General features: G+C 34.4%; 2 long non-coding RNA genes across 2 annotated transcripts; one reads left to right on the top strand and one right to left on the bottom strand.

Moving 5' to 3' along the window:
- Nucleotides 1–3,427: 3,427 nt before the first annotated feature.
- Nucleotides 3,428–7,573, bottom strand: LOC309848369. Its single transcript, XR_014303003.1, has 2 exons — nucleotides 7,502–7,573; nucleotides 3,428–3,505 (listed from the first exon to the last, which is right to left on the bottom strand). It is a non-coding gene; the product is annotated as an uncharacterized lncRNA (long non-coding RNA).
- LOC309848368 lies at nucleotides 3,514–9,469 on the top strand. Its single transcript, XR_014303002.1, has 2 exons — nucleotides 3,514–7,692; nucleotides 8,936–9,469. It is a non-coding gene; the product is annotated as an uncharacterized lncRNA (long non-coding RNA).
- The last annotated feature ends 1,261 nt before the right edge of the window (nucleotides 9,470–10,730 follow it).

Here is a 10,730-nt window from a genome sequence, read left to right on the forward strand (position 1 = left end):
AATTGATTTATGGCAATTCTGAGCAATTGCCCAATTTAAGGGAAATTATTTCAGATCATGTTCACTGTAATTTTAAAGTTACCGTCTTTCCTAGAGGTTACTATATCATTGATAACTGAAATTTTTCTCAGAGCTGTTCCATTGCAAATAAACAATTTGATCTTCACTTTATTATTTATAATTCAATTATGTCAGGAACAATGAAAGAGATATTCATCTACTTGACAGATTTCATAGAAACATGCATTTATGAAATACTGATTTTATATCTGCACTGCATAATGGCAATATGTACTCAAGAATAACCTGTTTGGAAGACTTGTATTATAATCTCAGTCCTCTGGGGAGTTATATAATCAAAATAGCTCTGCTTAAGTGCACTACAAGAGGAGACATGAAAAAAAATGTCAGAAGATCAAGGAGAGACAAAGGACTAGAAACTGTAATACTAAAAGTAATTTAGTGCTTTGAGGAATGGTAATTTTTTTTCCCCTAAAACTTGAGGTGGAAAAAGCTCAGTTAAGTCAGAAATATCAGAGCTACAACTGAGATCTCAGTGAGTGGTAAAATACATTCTCATACCCATGAACAACTAAACACCTAGATTAAATGTGTTAAATCAAAATGGAAATGTAAGTCACACTGTGCTCCTTAACAATCAGTGTTAATGAAACACTAATTAGTAGCATGTGATTATAAGCAACCATTTTGGATCTTATTCCTGTGTCTTTTTTTAACTCTTCTTTGTACAACGTAACTTCAAGCAGGCTTTCCAGTAAATATATAACCTAAATTGTAGTAATGTTCATGATTTCCACCAATGAGTTAAAAAACATAATGTCCTTGCATAATAAATCAAGTATTAATAATGTAATTCTTACATGACTGTGGAAATCTATGTTAATTACTCTATTAATAAGTACCATGTGTTTAACCAACATGCCTAATTACTTTCAATTTGTTGAGTTTAAAACAATACAGGGGAAATAGAATGTTTCTTTTATTTATTTTTGCAGGCAAAGTCAGCATCATCTGTCTCCAATATAAAGGCATCTTGTCAAAATTACCTCTAAACTCCTATATCAAGTTTTTCTTCTTATAATTTCCTCCTGTAATTCAATATCGATGTTTTTCTTCACTGTTGTTAAAGTTAACACCCTGGCATTATACAAGTATTTATATTATAATATTAATCTTTTAAAAGCATTCTATTTTACAGCACATGCCCATATAACAAAAGATGATCCTTGTAAAATTTGTAATGTACCTAAAAGTAATCAAAGATAACACTTACTTAATATTTTGTCTCCAGAATCAACTATTATTATTGAACAACTTGTTTGTTTGTTTGTTTGTTTGTTTATTAGAGAGAGAAATAGAGGGGGAGAGTGCCCAAGTGGGAAGGAAGGCAGAGAGAGGGAGAGAGAAAATTTTGGCATAGAGCCTGAGGTTCAATCTCATGACCCTGAGTTTATGACCGAAGCTGAAATCAAGAGTCAAGACACTTAACTGACTGAGCCACCCAGGCAGCCCTTGAACAACATATTCCTTCTAATGCCTCCATCTGCTAGTAGTAAGTGGGTTATAAAACATAAATTCTGAATAAAATTTAACTCTGTATTTCTGGCAAATGTTATTTGCCTGGTCTTCAAAAAAATTGCTTTCTTCAACATATCCCATCATTGCTCTGGTTTCAACAACTACTTACATTACATGTTAGTCTGTATGCAGCCACTTCAACCAAACATGATTCAATATTTAACTCTGTGATTATCCTACAACCTGGATGACCCTTTTTATGACAAAATCCACTTAACATTGATCTCTTTTTAGATATGCTTTCACATTTCAGTGTTTTAAGAAAGACTTGGTATGTAATTCAAAATGATTTCAAATGGTAGTGATAATAATATTAATAATGGATACCACTTTTTAGCATTTACTAATTTCCAGACTAATTTCCATTACTAATTTCTAATTGCTAAGGGTTCTATATGAATTACCTTATTTAATGCAGCAATACTAAGAGGAAAGGTAACTCTATTCATTTTAGACAGATCACATAGATCTGGGATCTCAATCATGTTTTAGGACATGAGAGCTGTCAGCCTCTGGTAATAAATTAGAGTTCAACTCAAAGGTTACTCTCTTAGAGAGGTGTTCCCTAGCCACCATATACAAATACCATCTCTGCCATTATCACAGCCTCTTTTCTTTTGGTACATGGTAGATGCAATTTGCCTACATTACCCAGTAAAATATGACCAAATTTGCTCTTTATCATTTTTGTGTGGGAATGAACTAGTGTGTGGTTTGCTTAATCCTCATTGCCTTGGTTCAGTATCCATCAGCTCCTGAAGTGAGAAGACATAAATAAGAACCCCTAACAAATGTGACACATAAAATTTTATTATACTACTATGGTGTTGGAGATTCTTTTTAAAATAACAGAGGCTGATTGTACTCCATTAATTCATGTATTCATTCAACAAACTTTTTTGATCACCTGCTTTGTACTAGGAACTGTTTTAGGCACTAGGAACATTACAGTGAGGGAAAAAAAACCCATGTTTTTTAAGTTAGTTTTCAGGAAAAGAAACAGATAATAAAGAAAAACAAACAAAAATATTTTAAAAAAATCATTAATGGTGATAAAGTGCTATGGGAAAAAGCATGAAATTATAATAGGAAGTGATGGGGATTAAACTGGGTAGTCAGGGAGTGAGGGTATGATACAACTGATATTTGACCAAACCACTTAAAGATAAAAGGAAGCTTGGGAGTGCCTAAGTGGCTCACTGGATTAAGGCTCTGCCTTGGACTCATGTCATGATCTCAGGGTCTTGGATTGAGCCCTGGCATTAGGCTCTCTGCTCAGCGGGGAGCCTGCCTCCCCATCTCTCTCTGCCTGCCTCTCTGCCTACTTGTGATCTCTCTCTCTCTCTCTCTGTCAAATTAACAAATAAAATATTTAAAGAAAAGATAAAAAGAAGCTTGGTGCATAGTTATTTCAAAAAGGACATTTTGGAGAAAAGTAACCCCCTATTGTCACTATGGAATAGTAAGTATGCTTAAGGTAGTGGAGGCAGCAAAAGGGGAAGTGCAAGATTTTATGGAAGATCCATAAAATTCCAGGAGGGCAGAGGAGGGACTTAACTGTAAACAATTCATGATCGTTGAACAAATAAAATCATAATCTCCATACTAACAAACTTCAAGGGTTCTACTTCATTCTGCCAGGAACCAAAAGAAAAACTCACAGTTGGACTCACCAGTTCTATTATCAAATGAATGCTGATACCATGATATGTATTTGCATTGGCTTGGTGGTTATATTCTCAGTGGCTCAAAATCTTAGTGAAAAAAAGTAGTGATATCTATAAAACAGTTTTTCTCTAATTGTAACTTAAGCACTGATAATAAAGCATTATGAGTAGAATATTTTATTTGCCGGGATTTGTATATTTCCAAACAGCTTCTGGAAAGTAGTTTTGTAAAAATTGTCCTAGAAGAAGAATGAGATTGTTGATAAGCATTTTATACAAATAATCCATGACTATTCTGCAAAGTAACCAGCCACGCTTAGAGATATTTCCTTTTATGAATCTTAACTTGACATCTTTGTTTCAGTTATCTAATACTGGGTAATAGATCATACAAAACACTTAGTGTACTATTAGCTCACAAAATGTGAATCACCAATTTGGACTGATTTCAACTGAGTTTCTTTATTTATTTATACAAGAGTTCTCAGAGGGAATGGTTCCTGATATTTCACATGCCCTCCTCTAGATGCTAGATTGGTCCTTTTTACATTATAGAAGCATTCAGATGTTGCTGATGAGAAACAATTCTCCATGAATCCCTTACATTTCTATGTGGCTTGGCATTTATGGCCAGTTTAAAAATGTTTGTATAAGGAGATATAGCAAGACAATACTTGCTCTCAGAGGAGAAGTTCTTACATTCCAGAGTAATAAATATGTCTTCTTTGGAATAAAGTTTGGGCAAGGTTTTTTAGCAGCACATTATGAAATGCAAGGTTTCCTAAACTTAGGATTCCAAAAGTGGACATGAATTAGCTGTGTGCTCTGAATTCACCAAGGCCCATTTTGAATCACCCCTACAGAACTTGGGGGACAAAAGAGATCAATGAGAGCAATGAAGTTCCAGTTGCCTGCTATACCAGAAGTTACAAACTTTGTAAAATCATTTGGTCTCATTGTATTCCTAATGACTAAATCTCTGTAAGTGAGATGAGTCTACCTAGCACCTGCTAACAACTTCTAGACTACTTGATTGCAAGGCTTCCCAAATACCTGACTTGAAAGTAAAACAGTGTCACTCTTGCCACATTCTGTTGCTCAAAGCGTGTTCTAGGGCCATACCAGTTTCAAGTAGTGAGGAGCCAGACTCTATGTCTTGATGGGAGGGGTGACACACATTAGAAGAAATATTCACAATGTATATAACTGCTTTTTCATAATTTTCTCTCTTTGAATCTGTGTTACAAACTCATAATTACTTACATTTGTATTTTATTCTACTAATTCTCTTTGGCTCTGTCTATAAACTCTGCTGTGAGCAAATTCACTGAGATTTTTCAGCCTTTTCCTGGAGTGTGGCAAACACACAAAAATATTCATAAATCACAAATATAAACAGCTTGGTAATTTGCATGAATTAACAATAGCCTTGTCACTTGCACCTAGATCAAGAAAAACATATTACCAGCATTTTAAAAAATCTCCCTTGTGCCACTACCTATCACTATGTACTCCTAAAGGAAAAAGAATAATTTTGCTTGTTTTTGAACTTTACATAAATGGATTCATAAGTATGTATTTTTTTGTGTGCGCTTTCTGACTTTGTTCCAAATTATGTTTGTGAGGATCATATATGTTGTGATTCAAATCTACATTTTCTGAATTCAATGCCATTATATTAGAAAGTACTTTCTAAAAGTTAATTTTGCTACAAATGCATATTTAATTTAAATTTAAAATATACTAATAATTTATATCAAATAAGAACCCACACTTGTAATTGGAAAATATTTATAACTAAATATTTCAAAGTTATTGCTCCTCAAAACTTATGAGATGATGCTAAATTATTTTTATATGGGAATTTAAATGTTCTTAAATATAGGAAAAGAAAAATAGCAAATTAACTAGCTAAGACTCTAGCTTGGTACTTAGCTGTTAATAAAATAACTCAAAAAACATAAAAAGGAAATAAGAAAAATTAGACTAGAAATAAACAAAATAGACAGACATATAATTGTGAAGATTGTCAGAAACAAGTTTTTTTCTTCAAAGACTAGTATTCAGAGAATATCTATCAAGATTAATGAAAAAATAATTGATTACAAAAATGTCCCCTATTCTACTTACAGCTATTTCTTTGATAATATAACATTGTAGTTTTCATAGAGTTGGATCTTTTCTGAATCGCTGAAGTTGGGCTTGTTTCATGATTTGCTATGGTCAAGAGAGTATGGAACAAGTGACAATATTCCATTTCCAAACTAGGCCTCCAGAGATCTTGAGTGTTTGTGTGCTTTTTCTAGCTTCTCTGACTTCACTTTGAGAACAAGTAAATGATAGCTAATCTGGTAGAGAATAGGGAACCACCTGGAGGATAACTGAGGCATCTTCATTGAAGCCCCAACCAAATGAGAGATTATGGCCAAGAAAACAAAACAAAGCAAAACAAAACAAAATAAAACAAAACACAGCACTTAGTGATTTCATTAGGTGAATGACTGCTAATCACAGAGGTACACACAGGTGACTCTCAGCCTTTGAGACCAGATGGTCTCCTAGTCAACCCATACCTGTGTGAGCTTAAAAGAAATAGCTTGAAATAGCTTATTGTTTTAAACATATGGGTTTTATGGTTGTTGGTTACAAAACATTACTGTATCTATCAACAAATAATCAGAGTCCATTATAATAATAAGTATTCTCAAAGCCTATGTTTGATAAACAACAAAAAATCTCTCCTTAATTTAAATAATTATGTTGATATAAATACAATCAATAAGAATTGCAGAAATAAAATAACTCATGAAAATACTTATTTTTAAAAAAGTAAGAGGAAGAGATGTTCAAGTTAATTCAGGTTAAGTTAAAAAAAAGTCGTGATATCTGTAGGTAACAGTTAAGAATATTAATAGAGATCTTCTATTGTATTTTAACTTAAAATCAGAAGTTCTGAGCAGTAGTAATGACACTTTTAGAATTTATTGCTGAGATACATAATTGTTACATATATGAAATATTTAACATCTCAAATAGCTAAAAGGAATTTAAGAAATGGTGTCCTCATGGTGGAAAGTAGTCAAAGGCACCAAAACAACAAACAAACAACCTAAATGGTGTCATCATAGGTCTATCTAAACATGTAGTTAGTTTGCAGACAAAAATAACTTCACAGTCAAGAAACTAAATTAGATGCCAAAAAAATAGACAGGTAGAAATATAACTGTATTTACCATTAAAACCATATGGCATGAAAATATAAATGACAGCATCTATGTGTAGAATTTAAAAATAAATTTATAGGGGCACCTGGGTGGCTCAATGGGTTAAGCCTCTGCCTTCAGCTCAGGTCATGATCCCAGGGTTCTGGGATGGAGCCCCACATCAGGCTCTCTGATCAGCAGGGAGCCTGCTTCCCCTCCTTCTCTCTCTGCCTGCCTCTCTGTCTACTTGTGATCTCTGTCTGTCAAATAAATAAATAAAATCTTAAAAAAATTAAAAATAAATAAAAATAAATTTACAAAACAGAACAACCTAGTAAGCAGAGTGTCGGTGATAACATATAAACAAAAGAAAGATTAGATTCAAAGATTAACATAGCAGCAATGGCCACGGTCGCCAAACTGTGGAAAGAACCAAGATGCCCTTCAACGGATGAATGGATAAGGAAGATGTGGTCCATATACACTATGGAGTATTATGCCTCCATCAGAAAGGACGAATACCCAACTTTTGTAGCAACATGGATAGGACTGGAAGAGATTATGCTGAGTGAAATAAGTCAAGCAGAGAGCATCAATTATCATATGGTTTCACTTATTGGTGGAGCATAACAAATAGCGTGGAGGACATGGGGAGTTAGAGAGGAGAAGGGAGTTGGGGGAAATTGGAAGGGGAGGTGAACCATGAAAGACTATGGACTCTGAAAAACAATCTGAGGGTTTTTAAGGGGCAGGGGGTGGGAGGTCAGGGTACCAGGTGGTGGGTATTATAGAGGGCATGGATTGCATGGAGCATTGGGTGTGGTGCAAAAATAATGAATACTGTTGTGCTGAAAATAAAAAAAAAATTTAAAAAAAAGAATGGGCAGAAAACCTGAAAAAAAAATTAACATAGATTAACTAGTGCTCCTGTATAAAATAGGGATATTCTCATTCACAAATCGAGGGCAGGTTTTCTAAGATCAGGACAGAGCTTTTCTCCACTGGCCTTGACAAATTCTACTAAGAACTTACTTGCCAATCTCCAGTTTTTCTTCTATCTAATACAGACTATGGTTGCTTCTTTTCAGGTGAGCAGGAACAAAACTGAAAATGATAAAGATTGCTGTTGTTTTGGTTATATTCAAGGCAGTACATTCTTCAAAGTATGGTATTTCTGGGATTAAAAGTAAAGGTTGGATATATTTCAGGCAAAGATCAAGTAGGTATGTCTGGGTACTGAGCTTCACTACACAACTTTTTTCTTTATTTGTAAACTAGAGTATTTGGTGGGACCCTCCAAGTTTGTTATAAGCATCTATTAGAAAACGTATGTGAATAGGTTGGCACAATATTTAGCAAATAGTAAATAATGACAAACAGTTATTTATTACAAATCATTCCTGAAGGAGAAGAATTTCCAGGGATAGTGTATCTCATTCAGTATATGTTGCTTTTTTATAATCTTTTTAAAATTTTCCTTAAGATTCATTTATTTATTTTAGAGAGAGAGAAAGAGAGGGCATGAGTGGAGGGAGAGGAAAGAGAATCCCAAGCAGACTATGAGCTAAGTGCAGCGCCCAGCATGGGGCTTGATTTCATTACCCTGAGTTTATGACCTGAACTGAAACCAAGAGTCAGGTGCTTAACCAATTGAGCCATCCAGTCACCCCATATAATTTTTGTTTTAAAAGATGAGTTTTTCTTATCTTCATTTCTACCAGTGTTAGCAACATTCTTCTCCAAACCATTGTTTACTGTACAAAAATTACATTCTCTACTCCATCAAAAGAGAACTATATCAAGCCGTCTTACTAGATTCATTTAATCAGCAAATACTTAGGGCACCTGGGTGGCTCAGTGGGTCAAGCCTCTGCCCTTGACTCAGGTCATGATCCCAGGACCCTGGGATTGAGGGCAATATCTGACTCTCTGCTCAGTGGGGAGCCTGCTTCCCCCTCTCTCTCTGCCTGCCTCTCTGCCTACTTGTGATCTCTGTGTGTGTGTGTCAAATAAATAAATGAAATATTTAAAGAAAAAAATCAGCAAATACTTATTGTGCATTTAATGGCTCATAGCACTCTATCAGAGATTACTCAGGTCCTATGGATCAAAATCATTAATTTTTCAGACTCTTTAATTTTTATCCACCCCATTATGATCCAGATGAGTAGCATAGCCACAATTTTATTCAAGACTGATCTAAGTTGCTACTTTTCCGTGTCTTCCTTACCCATTCTGGGCCCACATTATCCCCACTCATCTGAACTCTCATAGCAGCTTATCTATGCCACCATCATAACATATATCATTTGCTATGTGTGCAATGGTTTCTTAAAAATCCTGTTTAGTCCATTATTGAAAATATATGATGGAAGATTATGGAGAAAATATGGCCTCAGCACTTTAATAGTACAAGTTATGAAAAGAAAAAAAATAAGAACAAAAGAAATCATTTTATTCCCTTAGGTAAGAAACTAATGGTGTGCTCAACACAGTAATGAGAAATGGATGGATACTGGGAAGTAATAACAGTCTCTGTCACCAGGGTGAGGATATTTTCTTGGACAACCAACAGAGGTAAGTAATAAAATACCACTAGGTGTCACGGGGGTAGGAGAACAAATAAAGAAGTTTAAGAAGAAGTTAAGTTGAAGCCTTATCATAAGTGCATTATTTATGGAAAGATGCATAACAGCTTTTACAGAAAAGATAACATGACATCAACAGTTCCCGAGAAGAGCAAAGTAGAGAGGAAAAGGAATCTGGCTTCAGTAATTCTGCAAACAGCTGCTAAGATAAGTCAAGCCAGAAGAACTCCAGCTGCTGGTTCTGTGAGCAGTGCCAAAGGTTTCATACTCCAAGTATGTATCATAACTCCAGGAGAATACCAACATTTAAAATATGTAATTATGAGAAGCTGAAGTCAGAATTAACAGAAAGAGAAAGATATTCTAGTCCTTTTAGAGACATTTACATTAAACTTGGTATTCATTTCTAATATTTGTTGTGATTTTGTAACTTGGGGCAAATTACTTAAAAATTACTGCTCCCTTAATTTGAATCTTTTATACAATGAGAAAAGGAATATAGGATCAGCATATTTTCTTTTAAAGATTTTATTTATTTATTTGATAGAGATCACAAGTAGGCAGAGAGGCAGGCAGAGAAAGAGAGGGAAGCAGGCTCTCCGCTGAGCAGAGAGCCCGATGCGGGGCTCTATCCCTGAGATCATGACCTGAGCTGAAGGCAGAGGCTTTCACCCATTGAGCCACCCTGCGCCCCAGGACCAGCCTATTTACAGGTTGTCTGTGAGTATAAGAGCAGGTATTCTATACAATATAAATTACTCTTCTAGAATTAATATTATCAATTTTGTTCATTATTTTATTATATATTTAGAAGAGAAGAATTAACTATTTTTGTTATTTTAATAAAGAAAGATTTCTTTTTGGAAAACGATTTATGTTTTGAATCACAAATATCATAATCTTAGAACTCACATAGTTGGAGCCATTTGGAATTTATCTCCTGCGCCATGTTTTTTTTCTTCCTTTTGGGAAGCTTGTTTCCTTAGCTATTGTTTAAATTAAAAAAAAAAAAGTATTTTGGATAGAATAAGTTTGCCAGTTTAACAAAATAGCATTTTTATGCAATATATCAGTAAATTTCTGTATGAAGGAGGCCTTCCTACAAGAATATGCATTCCATTTTCAAATAAGTTAGTGATACTTTCCTCAAAGCTTCTTTTCTAAGACTTACCCAAAGTTTAAAAGTCATCTTCTCCTTTATTCCAACCTGCGATAAGCAATAACTACTCTGAAGTTGCTTTTGTGTTGTTGTTGTTTTTACTCATAAAGGACCAGACTGTAGCCTTGGGTCCTTGGGTGCTTTGTGTTGCCAGGTTTGTCCATTATGTGTCAATATCAACATGGTAAGACCATGTTCTTACACTCTAGTATGTGCTACACATGTGTTGGGTAAGACGACCTGATGATTTCATCCCCTCATTTGACAGAAAGAAGAAATATAGAGTTTTCATGAATTACTCAGCAACAAAAGTACAGTGGTGACATACTTACACAAATTATCATTTATTTTAATGAGGAGCTACTTTAAAGACTCCCTCAAAACTACTCCCGAGTTATGTTTTTAAGAAACAACCAAAAATGCAATCTTGTCATTTTCCTTCTTAAATACTCAAAAAATCTTCTTGGACCTACAGAATCTAACTTCAATTCATCTACCAAACTATATCTACATA

Source organism: Mustela nivalis (assembly GCF_964662115.1).
Source record: "Mustela nivalis genome assembly, chromosome: 14".
NCBI lineage: Eukaryota > Metazoa > Chordata > Mammalia > Carnivora > Mustelidae > Mustela > Mustela nivalis.